Here is a 9,758-nt window from a genome sequence, read left to right as displayed (position 1 = left end):
TGCGTGTTCAATCCTTGCCGCGGCGATCGAATTACGATGAAGCTGAAATTCTAGAGGCCCGTGTACAGTGCAATGTCAATGCGCATTAAAGAACCTCAGTTGGTTGAAATTTCCGGAGCCCTACACTGCGTCGTCTCTCATAGCCTGAGTCGCTTTGGGACTTTAAACTCCATAAACCAAACTGAACCAAACACTTAATAAGTAGTGGATTTGCCTTGTATCCCACACTGTAGGACAGCTTGAAATTTGGAGTTGAGAAAAATATTGCCGCCAATAAAAAAACAGTTCTGAATTGTGAAGTGTAATAAACATTTTATATCAAAAATGAAATTCTTTCAATTTTTTTCATATTTCTGTAATTTTGGTACATACGGGTTAAGCTGTGTATTCGGAGTATGTGTATAGTCTTTGTCAAAAGTATACAGCCCAAGGGGTCTGCTTCTGAGTACTGCAGTGCAGCTCGTCTTGCATACTCAGGGACTGTAATGTTACGAAGGCAGGTGGAATTTATGTCCTTAACCCTCCCAAGCTTAGGACTGTCAGATATGCTAAAAAGCCCCGCTAGATGGCTTGGAAGCAAACCCCTTGGGCTGTATGTGTTTGACAAAGACTGTATCTTGTGTACTCGAGGAATGATTACAGAGCATGTAACGGCTGCAAGCCCAACTTTGTTGATAGAATGCATGCCCTCTGTGTGACTGCAAAAAAAGGAATTCGCATGTTTTTTAGTTCTGGCTCATGATTTATAGATTAAAAAAAAAGGGCTAGTAAGCCGGGTCATACTTCTCACGGGGATTCCAGCAGCTGTTTTAAAATTAAATGGACAAAGGAAGAATCACTTCAGACTCTGCGCAATGCTGGACTGAGTATTTTCAGTGTACACTCCACAACCTTGAAATGTTTTGTGATCACCGTTGGTGTTAAGTGAGTGCTCGCACACATACAAGCACATTTCTTGTACTACTGAGGCAAAGGAGAGAGATCTCACTAATGGCCTCGGACCACCATGGTAGTTGCGTGCTGTGGTATACTGCAGTGTAAAAGTGCACAAATCTTGCTGTCTAGGGCCATCAACTTGTGCCCGACACCAGTTACGGGGCAGGTTTTATTTATCATTGGTGTGAAGTCAACTAGTAGATGAGACATAAGTACGGACACAGTTTTGGAGTGGATGTGCATTCTGGTATGTGTAAGACACAGCAGCGTGACAACGTGCGTTGGTGCATCACCATTTCTCGGTTGCATCTGGCATTGCTCTGTATAGTGGACTTCCCGAGCGGTTGTAAGACTCACTTCCTTGACATGTTGTGCATTGAAACTGAAAAGCAGTGCAGTTCTTCAAAAGCTGCTGTTCCTTTTTTTACCGTAATTTTTCTTCGAGCATCCATAGACATCGTTATGCCATGCATCTAGCAAAGAATTTTTATCCTCACACTCTTTAGCACTTAGTGCTGTTCCCAAAAACAAGCCTATTTTCTGATGGCAGCATTACCAGTGGCACAATTTGTGGTAGAATTTAATGGCTACTTTGGAGCAAAGTTTGAGCCTATCAATTTCTCAACCACCTTGCATTTACATGCCATTGCATACATCCGTTCTAAAAAAAAACGTTGAAGAACTTACTTGGTGAATTCAAATTAAACAACCTCCGGTTTTCTAAGTTGTACATTGTGCAGTCTTCCCCATGCCTTGCACTTATGTGTGAAACTCAAGCGCAGTTACACTTCGTGTGCTGCCTGCTCTTTGCAGCTACTTCTTTGTGGGGAGCACCACTAGGCATAGACTCAGGTGCCAGTCTGATTCATTTCATTCAAAGGCTATAAAACATATGCTCATGCTACTATTTTTTATTTGCCTGAGGAGTTGCGTTCTGCCTGACTGCTATGTCAAAAGCTAAGGTCGAATTTCGATAGAGGTTAAATTCTAGAGTCCCGTGTACTGCGCGATGTCAGTGCACGTTAAAGAACCCCATGTGGTCGATATTTCCGGAGCCCTTCACTACGGCGTCCCTCATAGACTTGCTGGTTTGGGATGTTAAACCACCATAAGCCGTCAATTAAGCTATTCATTCAGGTTCAAGTAAATGACATATGCAGGGTGTTCCACCTAAGACTTTGCACAGTTTTTAAAAATAGGCTTGTTGAGTTAGAACGCTTTTTTCGGCGTTGCACTGTCAAGAGGGAAAGACGACGAGGAGCGGGCAGTGCCGCAGGCGGACGGAGCGCTCGCGCCAGGCCAGTTGCCAAGGCTGACATGGAGGAAGGAAAAAGGAAGTTTTTTTTCCTCCATGAAGGCTGACAAGGGACCATATTGCTCGGAGTTTGTACCCATCGGATAAGGCCTTACCCACTAATAGCACTAATAAACCGTCATACGTACAAGTTCAGCCGGATATAAAGTGTAAAGCCTGCAAGGGTTGCAATCGGCCGAGTGCGATATCGAAACCAAGAGAGGACAATGTCCAGTTTCGGTTTCTTTTTTTCGCTTGCGCTGGAAAGTCACAACTTTGCTGCGTGATAAGCTGCAGTTAATTTAGGTTGTCTACATGGTCCCCATAATGTTTATTTGTATTTGAAATGCGCCCTTGCCAACAATGCAGGTAAGCTGTAGTGTAAAATATATGATGGCGAAAGCTGCATCGCGGCAGGCATCAACAATCACACACTTTTCGTGTGTTGCCAGTTGTGCCCGTTCCGTCTGTTGCTTTACATATTCGTGTGTTGTCAGTATGTAAGAAGAAGAAACTTTGTAGAAGGAAATCTATGTGCCTACAGAACAAGGATAACTTGGTGCAACCCGGTGAGCGTCCCTTTTGCAGCGTGCGCGTGAGAAGACATGGCCCGTCTTTGTGCGCGCGATTCTAGATGTCACCGCGCAGTCGCGAAAGATTCGGGATTGCTTGTTAAACGTAAAATGAAAGCCTCAGAAGTGCATAACTGCAATACCAGACAAATTTGCTTCAGTGAATCGTGCCTGAGTTATTCCTATAAACCTGCTATTTCAACACTTTCATCTGCGGGCAAGTAAACGCAACAGGCTGCAGGGTTACTGGCGTTAACCTAACTGAATTCATAACATGTGTCTTCTGCCATGTTCGTGTCACTCGGTCGCCAGTGAGCTTTCCACGCTCAATTTTTCTTGTAGCGGGCCTTAGCAAAGACAGTACGCTCGTGGAGATCGATGTATGCGTTCTTCTTTCTCCATAATCACGTGGAAAATGCTGCGGTTAGTTCTTTCTGTGGTATCTATGAATAGCGTTCACGGTGCACTGTGGTGACTTGTGCAAGCCTGCAGACCTTATCCCAATGGCAGTACCTGTAGCCGGCAGTTTACGCTGAAAACTGGTAAACAACCACTAGTTACTGCATCTCACTAGGCTTTTTTTTTTCGTATCTACAGGTCTTCCCCCTCTGCATGCTGTCATGGCATGCAAGTATTGAGTCCTTTTTCCAGTTCCTTATAGCTGCCACCCAGGAATCAAAAGTGCATGCTACCCTAGCATTGCACTAAATGGTCTGCTTTAAAATACAGGACTGCCTGTATTATTGAACAGTGCTGGTGTCGTGTGTCGTTTTTTTTTGTGCTGGCCCTTTTTGTGTGTTCTCGTTTTTCAGGCATTGGAGGAACACCAGTAGCCAGGGGAAGAAGATTCCAGGGGAACTGCTGCCAACTGATGTCAACCCATAGGATGATGTGCCTGTCCTGTAAAACAATGTATTGAGGGACGTGTCTTTGTACAGTGCACTAAGAAATTCCCCATTTCTGTCTGGGCAGTGTCAAGGTCCACGTTGCCTTGTAGATTGCAGTGGTTAATGGTTTTATTTCTGCTGTATTGTGGGACTTGTCATTGTACCATGCACCGAGGTATCTCCCCTTGATAAATAGATAACTGTTGGTATCCCCTTTTTATCAGGCCTGTGGGGTGTGCCATTAAGCCTAGTAAGTTAAAGTGGGTCATTGTTTTATTTTTCACCTGCCCCTTCCTATTTATGTTTTGAATCCTTTTATTTGTAAGCTTTGAATAGGTGTCTGTTTCTTTTTCCCCCCATTCAAGACTATTTTTGTATTCTGCCCTATATTCCTCCTATTTCTGTGATGTGCTGTGCAGTTTTTTTTATTCTTAGGTTTGGTGGAGTCTCATGGCTCATTAGCCATTGTGTATTTTGTAAGAGTTCCTTGCAAGTTACGCACTGGCTCCTCCAGGTTCTCAAAATGTCCTGCCTTCCTTGTTTCTCATTATGCCTGTTCTAACCATCATTTTATTTATTTCATATCTGCGGTTTTGTCAGTTTTTGGGCATAATATTTGTGCTTGGAAGTCTCAGATGAAAAGATTGTATAAAAGTAAGTTGTCTTTGCAGTGCAGTTGGATATTCAGATTGATATTGCAACTGAAGCAATCTTTTTCTTGTTGAACAAATCTTATGGTTTTTTGTGCACGTTTCTTATTTCCTAGATTGAAAATAATCTATTAGCCACCACAGTGGCGCAGTGGTTATGGCGCTCAGCTGCTGACCCGAAAAACACGGGTTCAATCCCAGCCGCGTCTATCGCATTTCTGTGGCGGTGAAATGCTAGAGGCCTGTGTACTTTGCAATGTCAGTGCACATTAGAGAACTTTAAACCCTTTAAAACCAAACCAAAATACTGTTTTGAATTTGGTTTGGTTGGTTGGTTGTCATCCATCAGTACTTCCACACTTTTATGTTGTGTCATACCTCCAAAGTGGCAATGGAGTACATCTTCCTGACCTACGTACTGTGTTGTCATATGTCACAATGGCGACTTTATGCCACAGCGAGAGGCGTCATGTGGCGTCAGAAGTCAAAATTTTTCTGTGAAAAAGCATAGGGTCACATTGTAAGCTACCAGTGTGGCAGTGACATGGTTCAAAATCTTAATGTTTCAAGCCCCAGTTCTCCTCTGAAGTCCCTGCAGCCGCATACATGGCCAGAAAGCATTATCAGCTTCTGATCACTCATGATAAGTGAAACTGTGTGATAGCATTAAATATTTCTGGAAAGCCGGCAGCGACAATGTATCAGTATTCAAAGTTTATTTCGCAGCTTCATATCTCCTCCATGGTTGGTAATCTGCTCATACTTTTCTATATATATGTGTGCATAACCTCCCATGACCAGTAACCTCTCACAAGCAAGCATTTACATAAGTGCCTCCTGCCACAGCGGGCAGTTTGCTCTCAATCTGGGGGGCAGGTTGGGATAACATCGCAAGGTCACGTGACTCAGCTGTCTCATCTGCCACCTACGTTGCCTCTCTGGAGATTTTTCATGGATTTTTCACTCATGGCCAACGACAGTGCTGGTTTTTCTACGACACTCGCTCCTTGATGGGATCGCATTAACAAATCGTAGTTCAAGCATCCATGGCATGTGCTGAAGGACTGTCCACATTAATCAGATTGCTAGTGGTAGAGGAATTCTTTTACTTGGTGTTCAACAGTTTCGTCAGTGCACACAGCTACGCTATGTTGTGGTCCGCCTGAATGTAGTCCTCCGAGGAAACATCTGGCCAGCAATGCATCATTGACGCATTGCGACAAATCTCCATGCGTCCGATCACATGTGTTTTCAAGAACTTCATCTGTAGTCCGTATGCTCCATGCGTCCGATCACATGTGTTTTCAAGAACTTCATCTGTAGTCCGTATGCCCATGCAGCGACTAAAGTAGCACAGTACACGTGGCACAGAATGTATCAGCTGCACTGTTGTCTGCTCTCTGATGCTGCCTGTGTGTGGTAGCAGCACAAAAAATGGACCGGTGGACTGGGCAGGCGAAGCGTATCACGTGGCCAACGAGGTGTTCAAACTTCTCAAATCACTGCTCTTTGTTTTTTGTTTTAATTTTATTTCTAGGTGTTTGCCATTAGGAATAATGAGAAAGGTAGAGAAAGTTAGAAGAAAGAGTGTAAACAAGCCTCGTTTAAGAAGTGGCATAAGTTCTCAATAAAGCAATGATCATGTGTCCACTTGTGATAGTCGCCTGCAACGTCCCATCACAGGCCTATCTTCCTTAGGAAGCGTCGCCTCTTGGAGGGTGTAGCCATGGGGAGTAGATTCGCTTTCAACAGTTTCGCTTTCTCGCGCTTCATTTTTGACTTTGGATGCTGCCCACTCAGTGAGCTCACAGGCCCTTGGGGGCCGTTCACTTATGGTTTCAAAGCTGCCTTTTTATTTCTTTGTAAGGGCCACATGCTCTTTCTGGGGCGATCTCGTGAGGGCTCATGCCCTCTTTAATCTCCGTGCTTGTTAGAAGCACGACCTCTTCATATTCGGGGGGATTAATGGCACCTCCTTGTTTGCTATAACAAAGTGATGCGACCAAAGGTGTTGTATCTGAAGCATATTATTGCCATTTCCCAAGGCATACTTTGACGGTGGCACCGCACTTGTTCGTACCAAGCTAGTGTTTGTTGTGTCTGTGGCAGTTATAAGTGAGCTCTACTGTATTGCACGTGCATCAAGCCACAGACACAAGCAGATGCTTTTAAAACAGGCTGGGTGAGCTCACAGGCCTTTGTAGGCCGTCCACTTACGGTTTCAAAGCTGCCTTTTTATTTCTTTGTAAGGGCCACATGCTCTTTCTGGGGCGATCTCGCGAGGGCTGAGATGCTCTTCGATATCCGCGCTAACTGGAAGCGTGACCTCTTCATATTCGCGGGGATTAACGGCACCTCCTTGTTTGCTACAACCGAGTGATGCGGCCAAAGTTGTATCTGAAACATATTGCCATTGCCCAAGGCATACTTTGACGATGGCACCGCACTTGTTCATACTAGGAAAGTGTTTGTTGTATCTTTGGCAGTTATAAGTGAGCTCTACTGTATTGCACATGCATCTAGCCACAAACACAAGCAGATGCTTTTAAAACAGGCAGGTTGTTGCTGCATGATATGTGCTCTGTATAGACCATTTCATCTAGGGCGCCGCCATTTTGGGGAGGTGGCGCCGTCTATGTTCTGTTCTTGTCCCTAGCGCCATGCTGGTATGCGCGCGCGCATTTGTGCTGCGCCCACGGTGCAGTACGGAGGCTTCGCAAATTGGCGTTTCGGAGCTTCTGATTTTTTAGTGCTTGTGTGTGTATGCTAGAAATGCGCCTGGGTGACGGGAAAAGCTTTTCGAGCAAGACTGCCGCCGTTTGGTTTAGTGATGGCCGGAACTACATCGGATTATGGGACAGGAGGCACTTCCACCGTCGTTCCGATGACTGACCTAGGCAAACGAAATTTGTTTACGAGTTGTTTGTTTGCTCTAGTGCGTAGCAACGATCGCATCGCTATCTACGACGGCGGTCGAAGAAGCGACACAGGCAGCCGCCAAGCTTCTTTTATGCTATCTGACTGAGTTCGATAGAGTACGATTACCTCCAGTATAACAAAGTCACTTCATGAATGTTTACGTTAGCCGTACTTCACTTTGCTTAAATGTGCGTGGTGCGCAGACGCGAACTGTATTGTTGGACCACTCACGGTGATGAATTTCTTTCGTGAAAGCTGACCCGTATACACTTCACAATTTCAGGCAGGTACTACAGTGCACTTCTCAGCGAGATACGCATCGTGCCAGATTCAGGCGTCTGATGCCTGGCCTCCTCTCTGCCTTTAAGCTGGTTATCACTTCGAGATAAATGCTCGCCTACGAGCAGGTCTAGGTGGTAGGTGCGAGAATGTTTACTAAACCAGCGCGGGCAGGCACCGAACGAAAGCACTGTCTACGCTAGTTGACATCGCGTATGTCATCATTGCTTGCTTTGGGGCTTGGCCACCCAGCGAGCGCGAGCAATGGTCGTTCTCGCTGCTCGCCGCTTTTTTTCGCGTACGTGTACACTCTTCACTCGTCGAAAGAAAAGTGTTGCGGCCCTAAATAAATGTCCGCACTAAACAGAGAAAGTTAGATCAGAGGTTGCATGGGTATTTGCCACGCGGCAGTAGAAATTCGCCACGCCACCCGCAGCTCGATCGTGCTTTGGTGAGCAAGCGCGTTTGCGGTTGACGTTAAGAGCGCTATGCGTCTTCACACAAGTTATTGGTATCTTGACGACTGGTGCAGTGAGCACGCTCTTTTGCTTCTGCCAAGGCCCGGTTGTTCGCGGTAACAACACTGCTGCAACAACATTGCTTACTCGGTAGTGCTGTAATATCGCATATCATTTGCTGTCATATTTAGCATAGAACAAAAACTTTGGTGAGGTCTTTTTTCTGCTTATCTGAGCTATCTACTTCAATTACTCTGATTTTGTGACCTTCATACTTGACTGCAGGTCACGAGCTGTACAGGCATCCAAGTGTTGTCACTGACTGAAGTGGCCAAACGTCCGGATGCCACACATCATTTTTTATTTGCTAGAGAAGAAAGCATGTGACATCAAGGAGGCACAAAATCCTCTCTGTTAACGCTAGCCAGCCGAAGACATCGCTCGTTTTCATCTGACGGAAAGCAATGCAGGTGGAACACGTCGCAGCCGCACTGACGCTGCGGCTGTTCATGCTGTGCACATGGCTCTGCGACTAGTTTTTTCCGCTTGCGATAGTAGTTGGTGCAGCCAAAAACAGCGCAGTGGAATCCTGATGACCTCGGCTCACGATTCATGTTCACAGTTAGCGTCAGAACTCATAAAAACTGTTTTCTCGTGCAAAAGACAGCAGGACACGAACGTCACTCAACGCGTACTTCGCCGCCCGCACATACCAGTAAGAGAGGAGGAGGAGAAGGGGCGGCGCGCGCGCGCCGGTTCGAGGCTATTTTCCTCCTCGTGCCGAAAACGGTCTATACAAAGCATATAAACAATGCGGTTGTGGCTTTGGAGACTCCTGCTTAGTCTACTGTGCTCTGTTTCGATTTTCAGACATGAAGACCAGTATTACGAGGACAAGGTAAAACGTGCCTGAGGAGCAACCTTCGAAAGCAATGTACTCCTGCGAACAGGGCAGAACCTTACTTTCACTTATTTGCATCTGCAAAGTTAGGTTTATGAGAATCCACCTGGATCTGCCAAGAGAACTAGCCCAACCAGCTTGGCCGAAATGACAAGCATTGTTAAAGATACCACAACTGACGTTGCATTTTAGCTGGTAGAAACATCAGTTTCAAATTTTTTTACTCGCAGTGACGATCATTTGTTCTCTGTTATTTTGCAGGTCATTACTGATAACCCGATGTGTGCAAGGTTCCAGAGGAAGAAACCTTCAATACCACGCCTGCCAGCCTTTGATGTCTCTATTGCTTCATGTTCATAACCTGGAAAATTCTATGTGCAGTGATCTCAGTGCATTGTGTCTATTCACAAAGTGAGATGGAAATAGTTTTGATGTAATTGCTTCAATTACAGGGATCTTAAAGGGACACTGAGGAGAAATTGAAGTTGGCTTGTATCGACAGAATACCAGCTCCTGATTACAAAAACGCCACTCATACTGACAACAAAGCTCTTGTAACGTAGAAAAGAGCAAGAACCAAAATACAGGTATCGCCGCCACAGGCCAAACTCGCAAGTACAAGCGTGATGAGATCATAGAACAAAACAGTGTTGCTAGAACGAATGGTTCTAGCAACACCAGGAACCGAGAAACCATGCATCACTGAGGCGCAGCCAATGCATGCGCAAATCTCCTTGACGTCGCCAGATGGCGCCACGTGCCCGGCTGCTACGCGCGCTCCTGAAGCATCGGGACAAATCAGCGCCTGTTTTCCGGCGGTAGGCGGGCTCCCGGTATTCCGCTAGCGGTAACAAGGTACACG

General features: G+C 45.6%; 1 protein-coding gene across 3 annotated transcripts in view; it reads left to right on the top strand.

Annotated features, from left to right (window-relative positions):
* LOC149329287 (uncharacterized) overlaps positions 1-9,758 on the top strand; it is an 83,341-nt gene that overhangs the window by 34,660 nt on the left and 38,923 nt on the right. The gene's annotated exons all lie outside the window — the stretch shown is intronic.

Source organism: Amblyomma mixtum, chromosome 9 (assembly GCF_055824585.1).
Source record: "Amblyomma mixtum isolate Tamu chromosome 9, ASM5582458v1, whole genome shotgun sequence".
Taxonomy (NCBI): domain Eukaryota; kingdom Metazoa; phylum Arthropoda; class Arachnida; order Ixodida; family Ixodidae; genus Amblyomma; species Amblyomma mixtum.
The sequence above is the reverse complement of the archived record's forward strand: the minus strand, read 5'-3'. Positions and strand labels throughout refer to the sequence as shown.